This window comes from Arachis duranensis, chromosome 10 (genome assembly GCF_000817695.3).
Source record: "Arachis duranensis cultivar V14167 chromosome 10, aradu.V14167.gnm2.J7QH, whole genome shotgun sequence".
Classification (NCBI taxonomy): domain Eukaryota; kingdom Viridiplantae; phylum Streptophyta; class Magnoliopsida; order Fabales; family Fabaceae; genus Arachis; species Arachis duranensis.
In genome coordinates, this window is record NC_029781.3 from 33,913,923 (window position 1) to 33,924,653 (window position 10,731).

The following is a 10,731-nucleotide window of genomic DNA, read 5'->3' on the forward strand; positions in this document are numbered from 1 at the left end:
ATGGAAATGATGCCTTATATAGGCTTTAGAAAATAAAATGAAAATGAAATTAAAACAAATTACAAAAATGAAAATCCTAATTTAATTGATCCATGTGCCTTTGAGTGATGATGTGGGCTTAGCTTGCTTTGGATTTGAGGAGAATTGGGTTTGGTTGGCCTTGATTCAATTTGGTGAGGAATTGAATTAAATTGAATTTTGGTTGATTTTTGGCCCATGACACTCCTAGGAGGCTGCCCTGCCCTTGTGGAGGGCAGGGCTGAAAATGTTCGTGCGCCCTTGGTGCGTGCTGGTTGGTGTGAGTTGGTGCTGCAGGATGCTGCCCTGCCCTCGCGGAGGGCAAGGCAGAAATTGTTGGTGCGCCAGTTTGGTGCCTGTGCGTGCTGCTGGTGCTGCCGAACCGTTCCTTGGTGCGCCAGAATGGTGCGCCTGTGTGCATCACCAAAATGCTGCCCTGCCCTCGCGGAGGGCAGGGCAGTGTTTCCAAGTTGAAGTTCCAAGTTCGAAACTTGGTGGATGCACACGCTACTTCTTTTCCTTGGTTTTCTTGGCACAAAAGTAAGGCCTAGTTTCTTGCTTCCTCATGGCCCTTAAAGATGCCTTTCATTCTTGCCTGAATTGTACGCCAAATATGGATTGCTATATATCGTTGGAAAGCTCTGGATGTCAGCTTTCCAACGCAACTGAAAGCACATTAATCGGACGTCTGTAGCTCAAGTTATAGCGCTTTGAAGTAGGCATGGTCATGCTGTGAGCGGCCAGATTTTAACTTAGCGAAAATTTGCTCCAACCTCACTTTGTTTCATCATGATTCTGCCCTGCCCTTGGCAAGGGCAGGGCAGTGTGCGTGCTGGTGGTTTTCTCCTTTGATTTGGTCATGGGCCATGCTTTTAAAAGCGTGGCCTAAGGCTCCAAAGTGTACCCCAACTTCAAAGTGTACCCCAAAGCTCTTTTTTTCTCTTTTTTTGTGCTTCTTTGCTTCTTTTTCTTCTTATTTCCTACAAGATTTATAAAATTAAAAGATCAAGGAAATCTTCCAATTAAGTACACAAGAATGCAATATTTAAGCACTAATCATCAATTTCTTGTATGAAAAAGCATAGAAAAATAGGTATATGATGACTTGTCATCAATAAGGAAGTAGACTAGGATGTCTATAGATTGTTACTGTTTCCATTTGCTGTAAAAGACCAAGCTAAGAGGTGGTTAAATAACCAACCTAAGGCTAGCATAAGGACATGGAAACAGCTGTCAGAAAAATTCCTAAATATTTCCCCCCAAAACGGATGACACAGCTAAGGCTGAACATCCAAGACTTTAAACAATGAGATAATGAATCCTTTTATGATCCCTAGGAGAGATACAGCGAGATGCTAAGAAAATGCCCCTCTGAAATGTTTTCAGAGTGGGTGTAGTTAGACATCTTCTATTATGGGCTTATAGAGAAAGCTCAGATTTCTCTAGACCACTCGGCTGGTGGATCTATACACATGAGAAAGACAATTGAAGAAGCTCAAGAGCTCATTGATACAGTTGCCAAAAGTCAGCATCTGTACCTAAGTAGTGAACCTTTCATGAAAGAAGAGGCTAAAATAGTAAATGCTGAACTCAGTCCTGCAGAACAAGTTATTGAATTCAATCAGCAATTAGAATTTCTAACAAAACACCTAGCCAAATTCATGGAGATACTACAAGATACAATAATGGCTAATATGAATATGGAAGTGTAGTTGAAGCAAACAGAATAGCAGTTATCAAAATAAATAACAGCAGAGTGCTAAGCAGTTCAATTATGAAGTGGAAAAATATTAAATACCTCACTTCAAGGCAGTAGGAAGTTAAGAAATAAACAAAATACTACCCAAAATCCCTCTGAGGACAATAAGAGCCCAGAGAAGAATAATTCTGGCGCTCAAATGCCAGAAAAGGGTGGAGAGCTGGCGTTAAACACCCAACCCATGCTCAGTTCTGGCGTTCAAACGCCAGAAACAGGCAAGGAGTTGGCGTTAAACGCCCAAAGGAAGCTCAGTTCTAGCGTTCAAATGCCAGAAACAGGTAAGGAGTTGGCGTCCAACACTAATCCAGCTTCCAACCCTGGCATTTAAACGCAGTGAGGGATCAGACACATACAAGTGCTGATAATAACCCCTCTAAAAAGGCTTCTCCAACCACATCTGTAGAAAATAAACCTGCAGCAACTAAGGTTGAGGAATACAAAGCCAAAATGCCTTATCCTCAGAAACTCTGCCAAGTAGAACAGGATAAGTAATTTGCTCACTTTGCAGACTATCTCAGGACTCTTGAAATAAATATTTCGTTCGCAGAGGAACTTGAGCAAATACCCTCTTATACTAAGTTCATGAAAGAGATCTTAAGTCATAAGAAGGATTGGAGAGAAACTGAAAAAGTTTACCTCACTAAAGAATGCAGTGCAGTCATTCTGAAAAGCTTACCTGAGAAGCTTAAGGATCCCAGAAGCTTCATGATACCATGCACATTAGAGGGTACTTATACCAAGAAAGCTCTATGTGATCTTGGGGCAAGTATCAACTTAATACCTGCATCTACTATCAAAAAGCTTGGTTTGACTGAAGAAGTCAAACCGGCCTGGATATGCCTCCAACTTGCTAATGGCTCCATTAAATACCCATCAGGCATGATTGAAGACATGATTGTCAAGGTTAGGCCATTGCCTTTCTCACTGACTTTGTGGTGCTGGAAATGGAGAAGCACAAGAGTGCGACTCTCATTCTCGGAAAACCTTTCCTAGCAACTGGACGAACCCTCATTGATGTCCAAAAAGGGGAATTAACCCTAAGAGTCAATGAGGACGAGTTTAAGTTGAATGTTGTCAAAGCTATGCAGCATCCAGACACCCCAAACGATTGCATGAGTGTTGATATTATTGATTCTCTGGTGGAAGAGGTCAATATGACTAAGAGTCTCAAATCAGTGCTAGAGGATATCTTTAAAGATGTTCAGCCTGATCTGGAGGAACCAGGGAGAATAATAGAACCTCTGAAAATCCCTCAGGAAGAGGAGAAACCTCATAAACTCGAACTCAAGCCATTACCACCATCCCTGAAATATGCATTTCTGGGAGAAGGTGACACTTTTCCTGTAATCATAAGCTCTACCTTAGAGCCATAGGAAGAGGAAGCACTAATTCAACTGCTGAGGACACACAAGACAGCTCTTGGGTGGTCCATCAGTGATCTAAAGGGCATTAGCTCAGCCAGATGCATGCACAAGATCCTATTAGAGGATGATGCAAAGCCAGTGGTTCAACTACAGAGGCGGCTGAATCCAGCAATAAAGGAGGTGGTGCAGAAGGAGGTCACTAAATTATTAGAGGTTGGGATTATCTATCCTATTTCTGATAGCCCCTGGGTAAGCCCTGTCCAAGTCATCCCTAAGAAGGGTGGGATGACAATGGTTCATAATGAAAAAAATGAACTGGTTCCTACAAGAATAGTTACAGTGTAGCGTATGTGTATTGATTACAGAAGGCTCAAGACAGCTACCAGAAAGGATCATTTTCCTCTACCATTCATAGAACAGATGCTAGAAAGACTAGCAGGTCATGATTACTATTGCTTTCTGGATGGATATTCAGGTTATAATCAAATTGCAGTAGATCCTCAAGATCAAGAGAAAACAGCATTCACATGTCCATCCGGAGTATTTGCATACAGAAGGATGCCATTTGGTCTGTGCAATGCACCTGCAACCTTTCAAAGGTGCATGCTCTCTATTTTCTCTGATATGGTGGAAAATTTTTTGGAAGTCTTCATGGATGACTTTTTAGTATTTGAAGACTCATTTAGCTCCTGTCTTGACCATCTAGCACTTGATCTAAAGAGGTGCCAAGAGACTAACCTGGTTTAAAACTGAGAGAAATGTCACTTTATGGTGACTGAAGGAATTATCCTTTGGCACAAAATTTCGAACAAGGAAATAGAGGTGGATCAAGCTAAGGTAGAGGTAATTGAAAAATTACCACCACCTACCAATGTAAGGCAATCAGAAGCTTTCTAGGGCATGCAGGATTCTATAGGAGGTTTATAAAAGATTTTTCAAAAATTGCCAAACCTTTGAGTAATTTGCTAGCTTCTGACACGCCATTTATCCTTGATAAGGAGTGTTTGCAAGCGTTTGAGACTCTGAAAGCTAAGCTGGTCACAGCACCAGTCATCTCTACACCAGACTAGACATTACCATTTGAACTAATGTGTGATGCCAATGACCATGCCATTGGTGCAGTGTTGGGACAAAGGCATGACAAGCTTCTGCACGTCATTTATTATGCAAGTCGTGTTTTAAATGACGCACAGAAGAACTACACAACCACAGAAAAAGAGTTACTTGCAGTGGTTTACGCCATTAAAAGTTCAAATCTTATTTAGTAGGATCAAAAGTGATTGTGTACACTGACCATACTGCTCTTAAATATCTACTCACAAAGCAGGATTCAAAACCCAGACTCATAAGATGGGTGTTGCTTCTACAAGAGTTTGATATAGAAATAAGAGACAGAAAAGGGACAGAGAACCAAGTAGCAGATCACCTGTCCCGAATAGAACCAGTAGAAGGGGCGTCCCTCCCTCTTACTGAGATCTCTGAAAACTTTCTGGACGAGCAACTCTTTGCCATTCAGGAAGTACCATGGTTTGAAGACATTGCAAATTACAAGGCTGTAAGATTCATACCTAAAGAGTATAGTAGGCAGCAGTCAAAGAAATTGATCACGGATGCAAAGTACTATCTTTGGGATGAACCATATTTCTTCATGAGATGTACAGACGGAGTAATCTGTAGATGTGTGCCTAAAGAAGAAGCGCAGAAGATCCTCTGGCATTGCCATGGATCAAAAAATATGGAGGACATTTTGGAAGTGAGCGAACAGCCACAATAGTCCTCCAATGTGGCTTCTATTGGCCTACTCTCTATAAAGACTCCCGAGAGTCTGTACTTAATTGTGACAGTTGCCAAAGATCTGGCAATCTGTGTCACAATTATGCCATGCCTCAACAAGGGATCTTGGAGATTGAGTTGTTTGATGTATGTGGTATTGACTTCATGGGGCCTTTCCCACCATCATACTCAAACACTTATATTCTGGTGACGGTGGATTATGTATCCAAATGGGTGGAAGCTATTGCAACACCCACTAATGATACTAAGACAGAGCTGAAATTCCTCCAGAAACATATCTTCACCAGATTTGGTGTCCCTAGAGTACTAATCAGTGATGGGGCGCTCATTTTTGCAATAAACAGCTTTACTCTGCTATGGTTCGATATGGATTCAGCCACAGGGTGGCAACTCCATATCATCCACAGACAAATGGGCAAGCTGAAGTCTCTAATAGAGAACTTAAAAGAATCCTGGAACGGACTGTGATTAATCGTAGAAGGGATTGGGCAAGAAGCTTGGATGATGCTTTGTGGGCATACAGAACAGCATTCAAGACTCCTATAGGGACCTCTCCATACCAGCTTGTGTATGGAAAAGCCTATCACTTGCCAGTGGAACTGGAACATAAGGCCTACTGGGCAACCAGATTCCTAAACCTTGATGCCAAGTTAGCTGGAGAAAAATGATTGTTCCAGTTAAATGGGCTAGAGAAATCCAGTCTCAATGCTTTTGAAAATGCAAAACTTTACAAAGAGAAAGCAAAAAGATGGCATGATAAGAAGCTATCATCCAGAGTCCTTGTGCCAGGGTAGAAAGTTCTGCTATTTAATTTTAGGCTCAGATTATTCCCCAGGAAATTGAAATCCTAGTGGAGAGGACCATGTGTGATTACAGGTGTGTCACCATATGGATACGTAGAGCTTCAAGATAATGATTCTAACAAAAAGTTCATTGTTAATGGACAGAGAAACAAACATTATCTTGAAAGCAAAGTTGAGAAAGAATGCTCAAAAATGAGACTTGATTAAAGCTCAGTAATAGTCCAGCTAAAGACAATAAAGAAGCGCTTGCTGGGAGGCAACCCAGCCATTAACAAAGCTTATTTGTTAATTAATTGAATTTTACAGGTTCATGTTAATTATCTTCAAGGTAAAATAGCAATTGCATGAGTTCACAGAGTTACAGAAAGATTCATAGGATAAAACAGCAAAAAGAGGCTCACTGGTGCGAAAAAGCCAATAAGAGCTGTTTTGGGCATTAAACGCCCAAAATAAGCATCTACTGGGCATTTAACGCCAGTAGAGATAGCCATCTGGGCGTTAAACGCCAGAAAGAAGCAACTTCTGGGCATTTAACGCCAGATTTACAGCGTCCTAGGCATTTAGAAAAATGCCCAGTGACAAAGGAGTTTTTGGCATTTAACGCTAGCTAGAAGCAACAGCTGGGCGATAAACGCCCAGACCAAGCACCAACTGGGCATTAAACGCCCAAAACATGCAGCAGTTGGGCGTTTAATGCCTTTTATGACTATCGGACGCTGGTCAGAGGGAAGATTGTTCACCTCTACCCTGACAAAATCAGGGAGATCTTCAAGCTACCTCAGCTACAAGATGACCCAGATTCCTTTAATAGGAGAATGATGAGAACAGATAAGAGCTTAGACAAAATTCGGACATATGCCTCCCTGGAACCAAGTGGACAACCAACACAAAGGGTGTCCCAAACCAACTCAAGAGAGGAGACCTCAAACCAGTCGCCAGAGGCTGGCTGGACTTTATTGGGTGTTCTATACTGCCCACTAGCAACCGCTCTAAAGTCACCATCAAAAGAGCAGTAATGATCCATTGCATTATGTTGGGAAAAGAAGTGGAAGTTCATCAGCTGATTTCCTGTGAACATTACACAATTGTAAACAAGAACTCCAAGGATGCCAAATTAGCTTACACAAGCTTAATCTCTATGCTATGTAAGGACGCTGGGGTAAAGATAGTAGTAAATGAGTATATCTCAGTTGAGCAACCAATCACCAAAAAGTCAATGGAATGACAACAAGTGCAGGACGACCCCATCAAGAGGAAAGCACATGAGTTCCTCTCGAAAATCCCTCAAATTGAATACTGGGAGCGTCTTGAAGCATATGTTACCAAGTTGCAAGAAGCTATGGACCAACTAAAGGAAGAATAGAAAAATCAAAATAGCATGCTGTGAAACTGCTTGGGGAACAAGAAGAGCAAAGGCGTGAACTGAAGGAACTGAAGCGTCAGAAGCTATCTCTTGAAGGACCAAGCACCCTACAGACTAGAGGAACATCCACTTCCCAAAATAAAGGTTGTTGAGTCCTAATCTTAGCCTTAACTCTGTGATAATTGTTCTTATTAGGAATTTACCTTAGAAGTTATATATGAGTAGTAGTAATTAGTATCTATATTTTGATTTTATCTCCAATTAAGCTATAATTTATTTTTTTATCATCATCAAACATGAATAAAATAGAAAATTTTTAGAATAAGGAGGCAATATTTTTTCGATTTTTTAATAAGGAAAATTCTAATTATTTATATGTGGTGGCAATACTTTTTGTCTTCTGAATGAATGCCTAAACAGTGCATATTTTTTATATTAAAGTTTATGAATGTTAAAATTGTTGGCTCCTAAAAGAATGATGAACAAGAGAAATGTTATTGATGATCTGAAAAATCATGAAATTGATTCTTGAAGCAAAAAAAAAAGCAGTGAGAATAAAAAGAAAGAGAAGGAGCAGTAGAAAAAGCCAATAGCCCTTAAAACCAAAAGGCCAGGGTAAAAAGGATCTAAGGCTTTGAGCATTAATGGATAGGAGGGCCCAAGGAAATAAATCCAAGCCTAAGCGGCTAACTCAAGTTGTCCCTAACCATGTGCTTATGGCATCCAGGTCTAAGTGAAAAGCTTGAGACTGAGTGGTTAAAGTCGTGATCCAAAGCAAAAGAGTGTGCTTAAGAACTCTGGACACCTCTAAATGGGGACTTTAGCAAAGTTAAGTCACAATCTGAAAAGGTTCACCCAGTTTTGTGTTTGTGGCATTTATGTATCCGGTGGTAATACTGGAAAACAAAGTGCTTAGGGCCACGACCAATTCTCATAAAGTAGTTGTGTTCAAGAATCAACATACTAAACTAAGAGAATCAATAATACTATCTGAATTCTGAGTTCCTATGGATGCCAATCATTCTTAATTTCAAAGGATAAAGTGAGATGCCAAAATTGTTCGGAGGCAAAAAGCTACTAGTCCCGCTCATCTAATTAAAATCTGAGCTTCACTTAAAACTCTGAGATATTATTGTTTCTTGATTCCTTTTTATCCTATTTTATTTATCTAGTTACTTGGGGACAAGCAACAGTTTAAGTTTGGTGTTGTGATGAGCGGATATTTTATATACTTTTTGGGGGTAATTTCATATAGTTTTTAGTATGTTTTAGTTAGTTTTTAGTATATTTTTATTAGTTTTTATGAAAAATTCATATTTCTGGACTTTACTATGAGTTTGTGTGTTTTTTTGTGATTTCAGATATTTTCTGGCTGAAATTGAGGGAGCTGAGCAAAAATCTGATTCAGGCTGAAAAAGGACTGCTGATGTTGTTGGATTCTGACCTCCCTGCACTCGGAATGGACTTTTTGGAGCTAAAGGAGTCCAATTGGGGCGCTCTCAATTGGGTTGGAAAGTAGACATCCAGGGCTTTCCAAAAATATATAATAGTTCATACTTTGCTCGAAGATAAATGACGTAAACAGGCGTTTAACGCCAGTTCCATGTTCCATTATGGCGTTAAACGCCAGAAACAGGTTACCAGTTGGAGTTAAACGCCCAAAACAGGTTACAACCTGTTGTTTACCTACAGAAACAGCCCAGGCACGTGAAAAGCTCAAGTCTCAACCCCAGCACACACCAAGTGGGCCCCAGGAGTGGATTTCTGCACTATCTATCTTAGTTTACACATTTTCTATAAACCTAGGTTATTAGCTTATTATTTAAACAACTTTTAGAGATTTATTTTTGGTGCGCGTAAATTGTGATCATCAACAATGGCACCAAAGACTTGGTGCTCTCAAACGTGAATCACACTTTGTCACAACTTCGCACAACTAACCAGCAAGTGCACTGGGTCGTCCAAGTAATATCTTACGTGAGTAAGGGTCGATCCCACGGAGATTGTTGGTATGAAGCAAGCTATGGTCATCTTGTAAATCTCAGTTAGGCGGATTCAAATAGTCAGAATGGTTTTCGAATATAAAAATAAATGAAGCATCGAATAAAGATAGAGATACTTATTTAATTCATTGGTGGGAATTTCAGATAAGTGCATGAAGATGTTGTGTTCCTTCTGAATCTCTGCTTTCCTACTGCTTCATCCAGTCATTCTTACTTCTTTCCATGGCAAGCTGTATGTAGGGCATCACCATTGTCAATGGCTACTTCCCATCCTCTCAGTGAAAATGGTCCTCTACGGTTTCCCCCATGGCTAATCAGTTGTTGGTTCTCGATCATGTCGGAATAGGATCCATTGATCCTTTTGCGTCTGTCACTACGCCCAACACTCGTGAGTTTGAAGCTCGTCACAGTCATTCAATCCCTGAATCCTACTCGGAATACCACAGACAAGGTTTAGACTTTCCAAATTCTCATGAATGCTGCCAATAGAATCTAGCTTATACCACGAAGACTCTGATCTCATCGAATGGAAGGCTCAGTTGTCAGGCGAGGGCAACCATGCGTCGTGCATCAGGAATCCAAGAGATACACACTCTAGCTCTCGCTTGTAGAACGGAGGTGGTTGTCAGGAACGCGTTCATAAGGACGGATGATGATGAGTGTCATGGATCATCACATCCATCAGGTTGAAGTACAAGTGATATCTTAGAACAAGAATAAGCGTGAATTGAATAGAAAACAATAGTACTTTGCATTAAAACTTGATGTACAGCAGAGCTCCACACATTAATCTATGGTGTGTAGAAACTCCACCGTTGAAAATATATAAGTGATAATGGTCTAGGCATGGCCGAGAGGCCAGCCTCCACAAATGGCATATGAATTCGAAAATAGGGAAAAGGACCCTTAGTACAATAGTAAAAAGTTCTATTTATACTAAACTAGATACTAGGGTTTACAGAAATAAGTGTAAATGCAGAAATCCACTTCTGGGGCCCACTTTGGTATGTGCTTGGGCTGAATTTGAGCTTTACACATGCAGAGGCTTCTCTTGGAGTTAAACGCAAAGTTGTAACGTGTTTTTGGCATTTAACTCTGATTTGTGACGTGTTTCTGGCATTTTACTCCAGAATACAGCATGGGACTGGCGTTAAGGGCGCGCCATTTGGAGTTCTGTAGCTCAAGAAAATCTATTTCGAGTGCAGGGAGGTCAGAATCCAACAGCATCAGCTGTTCTCTGTCAGCCTTTTATCAGAGTTTTGCTCAGGTCCCTCAATTTCAGCCAGAAAATATCTGAAATCATAGAAAAATACACAAACTCGTAGTAAAATCCCGAAATGTGAATTTATCATAAAGACTAATGAAAACATCCCTAAAAGTAGTTAGATCCTACTAAAAACTACCTAAAAATAATGCCAAAAAGCATATAAATTATCCGCTCATCACAACACCAAACTTAAATTGTCGCTTGTCCTTAAGCAACTGAAAATCAAATAGGATAAAAAGAAGAGAACATACTATAAATCCCAAAATATCAATGGATATTAGTTCTAATTAGATGAGCGGGACTTGTAGCTTTTTGCTTCTGAACAGTTTTGGCATCTCACTTTATCCTTTGAAGTTTAAA